Raw genomic sequence first — 14,745 nt, forward strand, 5'->3', positions numbered from 1 at the left:
ATGGGCAGCTATCCCAGCATTCAAGTGGCCACAACGTGCTTTTCAAAAGAGGGGGGTGGAGTGGGGTCTAGTGTGACAGGGAGCGGGGGGAAAGAGAGAGGGGATTTTTGGAGCCAACACTGTGTGTTTAGCTTCCTGCATTGAAAAATCAGAACATGTTTCCGACCCCTTCGTCTTAACTCTTAATTGCAAACAGCCTGCAGCCAACACGACTCCCCACTGTTTCACTCCCTCCCTGCCTGCCTCTCATTTGATTGTTTACAGCCAGGTACAGATGATCACAGCAAACAGGAGCTCTGTTTGTTTTTTAGATAAGCAACGGAGCGTCGGAGCTCGTTCATAACAAAACAAAGAGAGTAATTTATAAAAGCATTCTGGGATACATCCTTATACCCTGGAGGCCAATCACAGCGCTGGTGTGTGGCCACACTTGATGACCAGCGCTGCAGCACCAGCGCTGGAATCCTTATTCCCCATGCTGAGTGAGGTGTACTGGCTGCAGCGCTGGAAGTGGCCTGCAGGTGTGGCCACTTACTAATTGCAGCGCTGGTGGAGGCTTTCCAGTGCTGCAACTCGCCAGTGTAGCCATACCCGCTGTGAAGATGGCCAACTGAGACAAGCTGTATGTCTCATTTGCCACTACATGTTAAAACAGTGTTATTATTGATTTTAATAAATTCCAAGGGTTGTAGTCATTCCAGATAAATAGGTCCTGAGTTTTTATAACTGCAGAAGGCCAGCTCCTCAGCTCTTCTTAAATCCCTCTTGTGTCACTCCAGAAGAATAAATGGGACTTAAAGCACTTTCTGTGAGTTCACTAGCTCATTCTTTTTCCCACACTGATCTGATCACCACGGGCTGAATTCAGTGCAAAGGCCTCTGTGAGGTCACTAGCTGACCAATTATAGCGTGCTGGGTTGATGTAAATGCACAAGCCTTGGAGGGTTACCTTTAGCTCACGACCTTTAGCTTGCTGGGATAAAGTCAAATCTCAACACATTCTAGAATGATGGCTGGCACCACGGCAACAGGCCTTTATGTGGTTAATGTTTCAGCACCTCTAGGTTTCTGGGTTTATGTCCTCTATGAGGTCACTTGTTCCTCAAATGTAGCATACTGGATTGATATTAAAGAATGGGCTGCTATGAGGTCACTGGCTCAGCACATATGACAGGCTAGGTTGGTAATGGTGAAAGCACTGACATAGAGTTCCGGCTACAGCACTTCCAGGCTCCTGGCTGAAGCCAAGCGGGACTTTGTCAAGATACTAGCTCGGTACCTCCATCTTCCTAGCATGAGTCTGGACACAGGCCTCAGGTCTCTGGCACAGAACCACTACTTTGCTGGGGTAAAGTCAAAGTCAGGCCTCTGTGAGGCTACTGGCTTTTGTCAAAGCACAGGTCTTTGTAAGGTTTGCTAGATCAGCACCTCTGGCTCTCTGGGCTGATGTTAAGCCTCAGGCTTTTGTGAGGTCATACTTATCAGCCTCTCTACATAAAGATAAGGGATGGAGGTTGGGGGAGATGATCTGATCCTATGACAGAGAAAATATTTTGCCTCTTAATGATTTTCTACTCACATAGCCATTTACTGATCTCAAAACAATCCTTCTACAGAGGCCTGTTTGGTTATTGAGGTGGATCTGCTTTGTAGAGCCAGTTTGTTTCCTGTGATTAAAACTGTCAGTGACTACGTGAATTTGTGCATACTAGCCCTCCAAAACATATGTTGTCACCCCTCACTTAGGGACAGGGCCCTGATGTTTAATGAAGAGATTAGGTTTTTTGCTTTGTGCCCCCAAGATGTTCCATCTTATGAATCATGAGATAGATGATTTGCAAGCTTTCTCGGCCTTCATACATGAGTGGAAAAACATGAAAGGGCCTAGGATTTCCTGAGGAACTGAGTACATTCAATCTATATTTTGAAGGCCAGTGAACATCCAGAAAGTTCTAGAGTCTCTTCTTTGACTGTGAATGCTTTGGAGAAGCACAAGGACAGCAAGACTACCTTGGGATTTATGAAAGATGGAGTACTTTGGGGCTGAATGCCACATCAGTTCAAAAGACCACCTTGTCCAAATGGAACACACAGTACTTATTCTATTGAGAGGTTTCCTTATTCTGAGACTTGCCTGGTCAGATGTAATAAAGGCATGACAGGAGAAAGTGTGAGTGCATGACTAATGGTATGCATCACACAGGTGACTGAGAAGAGAGATGAAGCCAAGAAGATATTGTAGACTATGAAGTGGAGAAGTAGTCGTAGGTTCCACCCCCACTCTGAACTTTAGGGTACATATGTGGGGACCTGCATGAGAAACCCTAAGCTTAATTACCAGCTTAGATCAGTATGCTGCCACCATCCAAATATTTGAGTCATTTGGAAAACTCTGTCTTCCCCCCCAAAACCTTTCCCTCTCTGGGTAGACTTGAGAGACTTCGCCACCAATTCCCTGGTGAACACCGATCCAAACCTCTTGGATCTTAAAACAAGGAAGAGTTACTCATTCCCCTCCCCCCTTCTTCCCTCACCAATCCCTGGTGAGTCCAGATCCAATCCCCTTGCATCTAAAAACAAGACAAAATCAATCAGGTTCTTTTAAAAAAGGCTTTTAATTAAAGAAAAGAAAGGTAAAAGAAAAAACGTCTGGGAGAGATTAGCGTACCAGATACTCTCACAGACAACAGATTCAAAACACAGAGGATGTTCCCCTGGGCAAAAGAATCCCTAATTTGATTATTTCTCTAATTGCATAAAGTCACAAAAAAAATAAACATAAACCTATTTATTTGTTTCTGATACTCACTACTCTGATAAGAGGCTGGTTCCTTGATCTTTTCCACTCGCCAAAAGTGAAACTGACCAAGCCAAAGGGAACTTCCCTCCTTCCTTTTGAAACATCCTGTCCCCCCATTAATTAATTAATGGGGGGACAGGATGGTAATTAAGCTTAGGGTTTCTCATGCAGGTCCCCACATATGTCCCCCCTGGTCACGTGTCAGCTAGGCTAGGTGAACTTCTTAACCCTTTACAAGTAAAAGAGGCAATAACCTTTAACTATCTGTTTAAGACAGAAGTCTATAACATATTTAATTTAGACATTTCCAGTTAAAAGGATTGGCTTGATCATCCTCTCAGTTATACCAGTGTCAATTAGGAGTTAGCTCCATAAGAGTTTATTGAGTTATAATGATATAAAACTGGTGTGAATGGAGAATCAAGCCTATTATTTTCCAATTGTAACAGCTGCTATTGAAAGACTGTTCATTTTAGTGGCTAAAATACCTTCCTTTTTACTAGAAATGTAATGGGTTACATTCATGCTTGCCTGAAATGGAAAGGGGAATTTGACACACAGTATTCAAATCATGGATTTGGTTTTAAGCTTTTGACCATTTTTTCACAAATCTTTAGTCCTCTCAATGACACACGGATCACAACGTTTCAACACTTAATTATTTTATCACCCCAAAATACTACAGTGTGCGTTTGAGAACAATATTGAAGTTATTCATTTGCTGCAGGGAAAAAGATACACATGGTATAAATCAGCCATCTCTTTTAACTTGTAATTCACATGCTGTTTCAATTGTCCTCAGGAAACAAAGGTGAAACTTTTTGGGGTCATAAGCTACTTTTTCTCACTTTAAAAAAAAAAAAAACAGGCACTAGATCCAAAACATTTCACATGATCTTAAAAACAACCTTTTTAGGTACATAAAGGTTCAAAGTCAAGAAAACACAATTAGGACTGAGTTAGTGCCATCTCCTGGAGTTCATAAATGAACACATGGGTAGTAATCAAAGTAGATCAAATTAGGAAGGGCAACTTCTCATTTCTGATGGTTGGGTGTCATGATGAGTGTTGCCATTATGTAGTGAACAGATACAATATCAACTGGTCACTGCTTTCCCCTTTGATAAGTGTGACCTACATAAATTAACTTCCAAAGTGTTTATAAAAAGGGAAAAATCTATTTGTTTTCTTACATAGACACTTTGCTGTACAGTAAATTTGATGGCCATATATTGCTTAATTCTAGTTTATCACAGCTGAATAATAGGGCAATGTGGGTCATACTTATCAGCCTCTCTACATAAAGGTCAGAGTGCCAGTTCAACTAACAAGCTCAGGAAATTCCACCAAAGACAGGTAGGCTGAATAGATCCACAGTTTAAATCAAGTCAGCCAAACACTGACAAAATTAATCCAACAAGGCAAGGGTAATGTAGAGGAAAACAATTCCATAGCTTCATAGTTGCCTGCATCCTCCTAACTTCAGGGTGTTTGTGATGTTGTTTTTGTGGTTATACTGTCATTTCAACAAAAAAAAACATTTTATGTCCATATAGGGTCAAAACTTGTGGTTTTGTCCTTATATAGTCATTTCAGTGGAAAGTGTTAATGACATGATCAGGACAGCTGGCATTTTTCCTTATATGGACACTTTGCTATACAGTAAAATTGATGCCCATGTCTGAACAAGCCCATTATAGTTCATCACAGGTGAGTGACCCGGTAGGTTTTTGTCACACTTACCGGCCCCTCTATATAAGGGCCAGAGCTGCCAGCTCAGCTCACAAGATGAGGACATCCCACCAGACAGGTTGGCTGTCTCCTACGGAGCTGGTGCTCCAGCTGCGGAGATCTTGAAAGCCAGAATCTTCTCCGGAAATGGCAAGGTACAGACGCAGCAGGAGCAGAAGCAGGAGCCGTCGCAGAAGGCGACGAAGGGGAGGCCGCGGAGGTCGACATGGAAGGAGGAGAAGACGATGACATGGCAGAAGGAGGAGAGGTCGTAGAGGTAGTGAGCAAACTCACAGGAGGAGGAGGAGGAGGAGAAGGAGGAGTTTTTAATTTCCTGATTTCTCCCATTCTCCTGTGCAAGTCATCGACCCTCCACACTGCAACATCTGCTATGGCAAAAAGAAACATTCCTTCAGTGACAACACCCCGCGATGACATCCCAAGATGGAAGGAGCCTGCTACCAGTTGAACAATACCACCTGTCAATAAACTTTGAAATTTCATTTTGCAATCTCATTGGGTCCTTGTGTTTTGCCTGCACTTAGAAAATAGGGGTTGTATTTTTGACAGATTGCAGTTTCTTCCTAATCTTCCGCCCTATGATCACTGAGCCTCCTCTTAGTTGCCCTGAGTTCTTTCTCCCTCTGCAACATGAGAAGCCCATCAAGAAATCAGATCAACACACACACAATTCTTGCAGTTATTCTGCACTGGGTGTTCTGTTCACTCCTACAGTTTTTTCCCCCTCAATCTCATTTACAGTAAGGATACTCAGTTTAAAAAATGATCCTAAATGCCTATGCTCTTTAGAGAGTCTTAAAGATATTATTCATTTAATATTTGGAATTAACAGTGGTCCCCCTCTTTTCAAGATTGATGAAGCATTTATCATTCCACCAGACTTGGGACCTTGCTCAATGGCTCTAATGTTAAGACTACTTCACATGAGCATTGATCATTTATTTTAATAAAAGTTATAGTAAAGTCTTTTAAATTTCCCTTATGTGGTCACTTTAAAAGATGTAGTTGGTTGCTATCCATACTTCAGGTTTTTTACATATATGGTCGTTTCAACAAAGAGAGCCATTTTATGGTCATATAGTGTGAAAATGTGTCTCTTTTCCTGATTAGGAATTTTGTTTGATAGTGGTATTTAGGGGGTATATGTGGTCATGTTAGCTGGTTTTCTCCTTATATGGACACTTTGCTATACAGTAAAATTGACGCCCATATGTGAACGAGCCCATTATAGTTCATCACAAGTGAGTGACACGGTAGGTTTTTGTCACAGTTATCGGCCCCTCTATATAAAGGCCAGAGCTGCCAGCTCAGCTCACAAGATGAGGCTATCTTACCAGACAGGTTGGCTGCATTCTACAGAGCTGGTGCTCCTGCTGCGGAGATCTTGAAAGCCAAAATCTTCTCCAGAAATGGCAAGGTACAGACGCAGCAGGAGCAGAAGCAGGAGCCGTCGCAGAAGGCGACGAAGGGGAGGCCGCGGAGGTCGGCATGGAAGGAGAAGACGATGACATGGCAGAAGGAGGAGAGGTCGTAGAGGTAGTGAGCAAACTCACAGGAGGAGGAGGAGGAGGAGAAGGAGGAGTTTTTAATTTCCTGATTTCTCCCATTCTCCTGTGCAAGTCATCGACCCTCCACACTGCAACATCTGCTATGGCAAAAAGAAACATTCCTTCAGTGACAACACCCCGCGATGACATCCCAAGATGGAAGGAGCCTGCTACCAGTTGAACAATACCACCTGTCAATAAACTTTGAAATTTCATTTTGCAATCTCATTGGGTCCTTGTGTTTTGCCTGCACTTAGAAAATAGGGGTTGTATTTTTGACAGATTGCAGTTTCTTCCTAATCTTCCGCCCTATGATCACTGAGCCTCCTCTTAGTTGCCCTGAGTTCATCTGATTTTGGAAATACACCCAGGTGATAGATTCATAGCTGAGGAGTCCGTGTTACTGTTGGGATGAGGCTGCATAGCCTGTAAAGGTGGTGGAAAAGAACACTGTAAATTGCACAAGGTGATTTACCGGAAGGCCTCCGAGCCATTTGTGGGATAGGAAGTAGGTAGGAGCAAGCACCCTCTCAGAGACTGGTTTTTCCTGGAAGCATCAGGCTTCTCACAATCTTTTTACTACATTTATCCCTACTTTGTTCTCTAATTTGCACTCTTGTGTATCTGTTTTTTCTTTATAAAGAATTTTTTCATCTTTTCATATGGAAATTTCTCCGACTTTGATCATATTTTTTCACAAGACTCTGAGCCCCCACATGGGATAGGCTGCCCTGTTCCAGGAGAAAGCATTTGTGATTTCATTATGGCATCTTTTCACTATTGTCCATTCCATTCCTTTGGGGAGCGGAATTGGAACAGTGCTGCAACATACCTCTGGTTTGTTCTGATTTTATAACAGCATTATATTTTCACTAATATTCCATTCCTTACCTTACCGGTCATTTCGTTGCACATCCTGACAAATTCGTCAGGTTCAGACTAACACCTTAAACATTTTCCCATCTCATATTGCTAGTTCAGTCTCTTAGCCTTTGGTCTAACTATGGAACCTTGTGTCATTTGTGCTTAAGACCTTTTGCTGCGATAAATATTGACCACTTATTCCTAGATATTTGGCTCCAGTAAAGAACACTGCAGTTAGTTCTGAAACCATTGTATTCCTCTAAATGACATAGTAGTGTAACAGTTTACTGTGCTGACTGGGTGGGTGAGTGGGTCTTTCTTGGCACACCCACAGACATTCCCTAATGCTTTTGGCTCCTCTCAGATTTAACAACCTGAATCAAAGAGTCTCAATGAGGGAGAAGCTCATGGGTATCACCTGCTTTTTCTTCTGTATCTGGGAGAAAAGAAAACGTACATGTTGACTGATATTAATTATATTCCCTACTTTTAGCTCTTTACTGATTGAATCTCATATCAGTTTTTCTGAAAATGCCATTTCTCTCTGTACATTTGTTCTAGCAAAACTCTCAGTAATGCAAATAGGAAAAGTGTTTCTGTCAAGTGAAGGCATGTATTTCTTGTTCAAGAAGGTATCCATTTGCTTAAATGATGGATTCCAGTTGGCCTGTGAAGCTTTACACAAAACAGCCTCCTGAGAGACTGAGGGCTAAAGTTTTCAAAATGGAAGTTATAATTAAAATTGTAACTGCTAGTCCATAAATCTATTCAATTTTCTGCAAGCTTCAGTGATTGGATAGACAGAATTTCCTATTGTGGTCAAAACAAATAAAGGCTTGGATTCTATAGACTTAATCTGTGAAGATGGCCAACTGAGACAAGCTGTATGTCTCATTTGCCACTACATGTTAAAACAGTGTTATTATTGATTTTTAATAAATTCCAAGGGTTGTAGTTATTCCAGATAAATAGGTCCTGAGTTTTTATAACTGCAGAAGGCCAGCTCCTCAGCTCTTCTTAAATCCCTTAAATACTGATTGAATCTCATAGCAGTTTTTCTGTTCATTTGCCCAGTTCTGATTTCAGACTAAGCAGCCTATTGTTACCCAGTTTACAGAGCTTGTCTTTTGTGAATAATGGTACAGCATCAGAACGCTTCTGGAATGTCCTTGTGTGTTCCAGGCTATATTAACATGTAATATCTGTGGACTAGAGATCTTTCTTCAACCACTTCATTTAGGACTTCTGAGTTCAAGTTATCAGTATTTCATGTTGTTTTATGCAGTATGTGTCACGCTTGCCCAGGCAATTGTATTTGAGAAAATGCCATTTCTGTCTGTACATTTGTTCTAGCAAAACTCTCAGTAATGCAAATAGGAAAAGTGTTTCTGTCAAGTGAAGGCATGTAGTTCTTGTTCAAGAAGGTATCATTTGCTTAAATGATGGATTCCAGTTGGCCTGTGACGCTTTACACAAAACACAGCCTCCTGAGAGACTGAGGGCTAAAGTTTTCAAAATGGAGGTTATACTTAAAATTGTAACTGCGAGTCCATAAATCTATTCAATTTGCTGCAAGCTTCAGTAATTGGATAGATAGTATTTCCTATTGTGGTCAAAACAAATGAAGGCTTGGATTCTATAGACTTAATCTGTGAAGATGGCTAACTGAGACAAGCTGTATGTTTCATTCGCCACTACGTGTTAAAACAGTATTATTATTGATTTTTAATAAATTCCAAGGGTTGTAGTCATTCCAGATAAATAGGTCCTGAGTTTTTATAACTGCAGAAGGCCAGCTCCTCAGCTCTTCTTAAATCCCTCTTGTATCACTCCAGAAGAGTTCACTAGCTCATTCTTTTTCCCATGCTGATCTGATCACCACGGGCTGAATTCAGTGCAAAGGCCTCTGTGAGGTCACTAGCTCACCAATTCTAGCATGCTGGGTTGATGTAAATGTACAAGCCTTGGAGGGTTAGCAGCTCACGACCTTTAGCTTGCTGGGATAAAGTCAAATCTCAACACATTCTAGAATGATGGCTGGCGCCACGGCAACAGGCCTTTATGTGGTTAATGTTTCAGCACCTCTAGGTTTCTGGGTTTATGTCCTCTATGAGGTCACTTGTTCCTCAAATGTAGCATACTGGATTGATATTAAAGAATGGGCTGCTATGAGGTCACTGGCTCAGCACATATGACATGCTAGGTTGGTAATGGTGAAAGCACTGACATAGAGTTCCGGCTACAGCACTTCCAGGCTCCTGGCTGAAGCCAAGCGGGACTTTGTCAAGATACTAGCTCGGTACCTCCATCTTCCTAGCATGAGTCTGGACACAGGCCTCAGGTCTCTGGTACAGAACCACTACTTTGCTGGGGTAAAGTCAAAGTCAGGCCTCTGTGAGGCTACTGGCTTTTGTCAAAGCACAGGTCTTTGTAAGGTTTGCTAGATCAGCACCTCTGGCTCTCTGGGCTGATGTTAAGCCTCAGGCTTTTGTGAGGTCATACTTAGCCTCTCTACATAAAGATAAGGGATGGAGGTTGGGGGAGATGATCTGATCCTATGACAGAGAAAATATTTTGCCTCTTAATGATTTTCTACTCACATAGCCATTTACTGATCTCAAAACAATCCTTCTACAGAGGCCTGTTTGGTTATTGAGGTGGATCTGCTTTGTAGAGCCAGTTTGTTTCCTGTGATTAAAACTGTCAGTGACTACGTGAATTTGTGCATACTAGCCCTCCAAATCATATGTTGTCACCCCTCACTTAGGGACAGGGCCCTGATGTTTAATGAAGAGATAAGGTTTTTTGCTTTGTGCCCCCAAGATGTTCCATCTAATGAATCATGAGATAGATGATTTGCAAGCTTTCTCGGCCTTCATACATGAGTGGAAAAACATGAAAGGGCCTAGGATTTCCTGAGGAACTGAGTACATTCAATCTATATTTTGAAGGCCAGTGAACATCCAGGAAGTTCTAGAGTCTCTTCTTTGACTGTGAATGCTTTGGAGAAGCACAAGGACAGCAAGACTACCTTGGGATTTATGAAAGATGGAGTACTTTGGGGCTGAATGCCACATCAGTTCAAAAGACCACCTTGTCCAAATGGAACACACAGTACTTATTCTATTGAGAGGTTTCCTTATTCTGAGACTTGCCTGGTCAGATGTAATAAAGGCATGACAGGAGCAAGTGTGAGTGCATGACTAATGGTATGCATCACACAGGTGACTGAGAAGAGAGATGAAGCCAAGAAGATATTGTAGACTATGAAGTGGAGAAGTAGTCGTAGGTTCCACCCCCACTCTGAACTTTAGGGTACATATGTGGGGACCTGCATGAGAAACCCTAAGCTTAATTACCAGCTTAGATCAGTATGCTGCCACCATCCAAATATTTGAGTCATTTGGAAAACTCTGTCTTCCCCCCCAAAAACCTTTCCCTCCCTGGGTAGACTTGAGAGACTTCGCCACCAATTCCCTGGTGAACACCGATCCAAACCCCTTGGATCTTAAAACAAGGAAGAGTTACTCATTCCCCTCCCCCCTTCTTCCCTCACCAATCCCTGGTGAGTCTGATCCAATCTCCTTGCATCTAAAAACAAGACAAAATCAATCAGGTTCTTTTAAAAAAGGCTTTTAATTAAAGAAAAGAAAGGTAAAAGAAAAAACCTCTGGGAGAGATTAGCGTACCAGCTACTCTCACAGACAACAGATTCAAAACACAGAGGATGTTCCCCTGGGCAAAAGAATCCCTAATTTGATTATTTCTCTAATTGCACAAAGTCACAAAAGAAAATAAACATAAACCTATTTATTTGTTTCTGATACTCACTACTCTGATAAGAGGCTGGTTCCTTGATCTTTTCCACTCGCCAAAAGTGAAACTGACCAAGCCAAAGGGAACTTCCCTCCTTCCTTTTGAAACATCCTGTCCCCCCATTAATTAATTAATGGGGGGACAGGATGGTAATTAAGCTTAGGGTTTCTCATGCAGGTCCTCACATATGTCCCCCCTGGTCACGTGTCAGCTAGGCTAGGTGAACTTCTTAACCCTTTACAAGTAAAAGAGGCAATAACCTTTAACTATCTGTTTAAGACAGAAGTCTTCATTATAGTTCATCACAGGTGAGTGACCCGGTAGGTTTTTGTCACACTTACCGGCCCCTCTATATAAGGGCCAGAGCTGCCAGCTCAGCTCACAAGATGAGGACATCCCACCAGACAGGTTGGCTGTCTCCTACGGAGCTGGTGCTCCAGCTGCGGAGATCTTGAAAGCCATAATCTTCTCCGGAAATGGCAAGGTACAGACGCAGCAGGAGCAGAAGCAGGAGCCGTCGCAGAAGGCGACGAAGGGGAGGCTGCGGAGGTCGACATGGAAGGAGAAGACGATGACATGGCAGAAGGAGGAGAGGTCGTAGAGGTAGTGAGCAAACTCACAGGAGGAGGAGGAGGAGGAGAAGGAGGAGTTTTTAATTTCCTGATTTCTCCCATTCTCCTGTGCAAGTCATCGACCCTCCACACTGCAACATCTGCTATGGCAAAAAGAAACATTCCTTCAGTGACAATACCCCGCGATGACATCCCAAGATGGAAGGAGCCTGCTACCAGTTGAACAATACCACCTGTCAATAAACTTTGAAATTTCATTTTGCAATCTCATTGGGTCCTTGTGTTTTGCCTGCACTTAGAAAATAGGGGTTGTATTTTTGACAGATTGCAGTTTCTTCCTAATCTTCCGCCCTATGATCACTGAGCCTCCTCTTAGTTGCCCTGAGTTCTTTCTCCCTCTGCAACATGAGAAGCCCATCAAGAAATCAGATCAACACACACACAATTCTTGCAGTTATTCTGCACTGGGTGTTCTGTTCACTCCTACAGTTTTTTCCCCCTCAATCTCATTTACAGTAAGGATACTCAGTTTAAAAAATGATCCTAAATGCCTATGCTCTTTAGAGAGTCTTAAAGATATTATTCATTTAATATTTGGAATTAACAGTGGTCCCCCTCTTTTCAAGATTGATGAAGCATTTATCATTCCACCAGACTTGGGACCTTGCTCAATGGCTCTAATGTTAAGACTACTTCACATGAGCATTGATCATTTATTTTAATAAAAGTTATATTAAAGTCTTTTTAATTTCCCTTATGTGGTCACTTTAAAAGATGTAGTTGGTTGCTATCCATACTTCAGGTTTTTTACATATATGGTCGTTTCAACAAAGAGAGCCATTTTATGGTCATATAGTGTGAAAATGTGTCTCTTTTCCTGATTAGGAATTTTGTTTGACAGTGGTATTTAGGGGGTATATGTGGTCATGTTAGCTGGTTTTCTCCTTATATGGACACTTTGCTATACAGTAAAATTGACGCCCATATGTGAACGAGCCCATTATAGTTCATCACAAGTGAGTGACACGGTAGGTTTTTGTCACAGTTATCGGCCCCTCTATATAAAGGCCAGAGCTGCCAGCTCAGCTCACAAGATGAGGCTATCTTACCAGACAGGTTGGCTGCATTCTACAGAGCTGGTGCTCCTGCTGCGGAGATCTTGAAAGCCAAAATCTTCTCCAGAAATGGCAAGGTACAGACGCAGCAGGAGCAGAAGCAGGAGCCGTCGCAGAAGGCGACGAAGGGGAGGCCGCGGAGGTCGACATGGAAGGAGAAGACGACGACATGGCAGAAGGAGGAGAGGTCGTAGAGGTAGAGAGCAAACTCACAGGAGGAGGAGGAGGAGGAGGAGAAGGAGGAGTTTTTAATTTCCTGATTTCTCCCATTCTCCTGTGCAAGTCATCGACCCTCCACACTGCAACATCTGCTATGGCAAAAAGAAACATTCCTTCAGTGACAACACCCCGCGATGACATCCCAAGATGGAAGGAGCCTGCTACCAGTTGAACAATACCACCTGTCAATAAACTTTGAAATTTCATTTTGCAGTCTCATTGGGTCCTTGTGTTTTGCCTGCACTTAGAAAATAGGGGTTGTATTTTTGACAGATTGCAGTTTCTTCCTAATCTTCCGCCCTATGATCACTGAGCCTCCTCTTAGTTGCCCTGAGTTCATCTGATTTTGGAAATACACCCAGGTGATAGATTCATAGCTGAGGAGTCCGTGTTACTGTTGGGATGAGGCTGCATAGCCTATAAAAGTGGTGGAAAAGAACACTGTAAATTGCACAAGGTGATTTACCGGAAGGCCTCCGAGCCATTTGTGGGATAGGAAGTAGGTAGGAGCAAGCACCCTCTCAGAGGCTGGTGTTTCCTGGAAGCATCAGGCTTCTCACATCCTTTTTACTACATTTATCCCTATTTTTTCCCTAATTTGCACTTTTGTATCTGTTTTTTTTCTTTATAAAGAATTTTTTCATCTTTTCATATGGAAATTTCTCCGACTTTGATCATATTTTTTCACAAGACTCTGAGCCCCTACATGGGATAGGCTGCCCTGTTCCAGGAGAAAGCATTTGTGATTTCATTATGGCATCTTTTCACTATTGTCCATTCCATTCCTTCGGGGAGGGGAATTGGAACAGTGCTGCAACATACCTCTGGTTTGTTCTGATTTTATAACAGCATTATATTTTCACTAATATTCCATTCCTTAACTTACCTGTCATTTTGTTGCACATCCTGACAAATTTGTCAGGTTCAGACTAACACCGTAAACATTTTCCCATCTCATATTGCTAGTTCAGTCTCTTAGCCTTTGGTCTAACTATGGAACCTTGCGTCACTTGTGGTTAAGACCTTTTGCTGAGATAAATATTGACCACTTATTCCTAGATATTTGGCTCCAGTAAAGAACACTGCAGTTAGTTCTGAAACCATTGTATTCCTCTAAATGACATAGTAGTGTAACAGTTTACTGTGCTGACTGGGTGGGTGAGTGGGTCTTTCTTGGCACACCCACAGACATTCCCTAATGCTTTTGGCTCCTCTCAGATTTAACAACCTGAATCAAAGAGTCTCAATGAGGGAGAAGCTCATGGGTGTCACCTGCTTTTTCTTCTGTATCTGGGAGTAAAGAAAACGTACGTGTTGACTGATATTAATTGTATTCCCAACTTTTAGCTCTTTACTGATTGAATCTCATATCAGTTTTTCTGTTCATTTGCCCAGTTCTGATTTCAGACTAAGCAGCCTATTGTTACCCAGTTTACAGAGCTTGTCTTTTGTGAATAATGGTACAGCATCAGAACGCTTCTGGAATGTCCTTGTGTGTTCCAGGCTATATTAACATGTAATATCTGTGGACTAGAGATCTTTCTTCAACCACTTCATTTAGGACTTCTGAGTTCAAGTTATCAGTATTTCATGTTGTTTTATGCAGTATGTGTCACACTTGCCCAGGCAATTGTATTTGAGAAAATGCCATTTCTGTCTGTACATTTGTTCTAGCAAAACTCTCAGTAATGCAAATAGGAAAAGTGTTTCTGTCAAGTGAAGGCATGTAGTTCTTGTTCAAGAAGGTATCATTTGCTTAAATGATGGATTCCAGTTGGCCTGTGACGCTTTACACAAAACACAGCCTCCTGAGAGACTGAGGGCTAAAGTTTTCAAAATGGAGGTTATACTTAAAATTGTAACTGCGAGTCCATAAATCTATTCAATTTGCTGCAAGCTTCAGTAATTGGATAGATAGAATTTCCTATTGTGGTCAAAACAAATGAAGGCTTGGATTCTATAGACTTAATCTGTGAAGATGGCTAACTGAGACAAGCTGTATGTTTCATTCACCACTACGTGTTAAAACAGTATTATTATTGATTTTTAATAAATTCCAA

The 14,745-nt window shown here is 42.0% G+C and overlaps 2 long non-coding RNA genes across 2 annotated transcripts; both read left to right on the plus strand.

Moving 5' to 3' along the window:
- The first annotated feature begins 4,447 nt into the window (after positions 1–4,447).
- On the plus strand, positions 4,448–11,608 carry LOC120401021. The gene is made up of 2 exons (XR_005596234.1): positions 4,448–4,510; positions 11,088–11,608. It is a non-coding gene; the product is annotated as an uncharacterized LOC120401021 (long non-coding RNA).
- LOC120401023 lies at positions 9,012–10,148 on the plus strand. Its single transcript, XR_005596236.1, has 2 exons — positions 9,012–9,304; positions 9,915–10,148. It is a non-coding gene; the product is annotated as an uncharacterized LOC120401023 (long non-coding RNA).
- Positions 11,609–14,745: the final 3,137 nt, after the last annotated feature.

This window comes from Mauremys reevesii, linkage group 3 (genome assembly GCF_016161935.1).
Source record: "Mauremys reevesii isolate NIE-2019 linkage group 3, ASM1616193v1, whole genome shotgun sequence".
In the NCBI taxonomy this organism is placed as follows: Eukaryota; Metazoa; Chordata; order Testudines; family Geoemydidae; genus Mauremys; species Mauremys reevesii.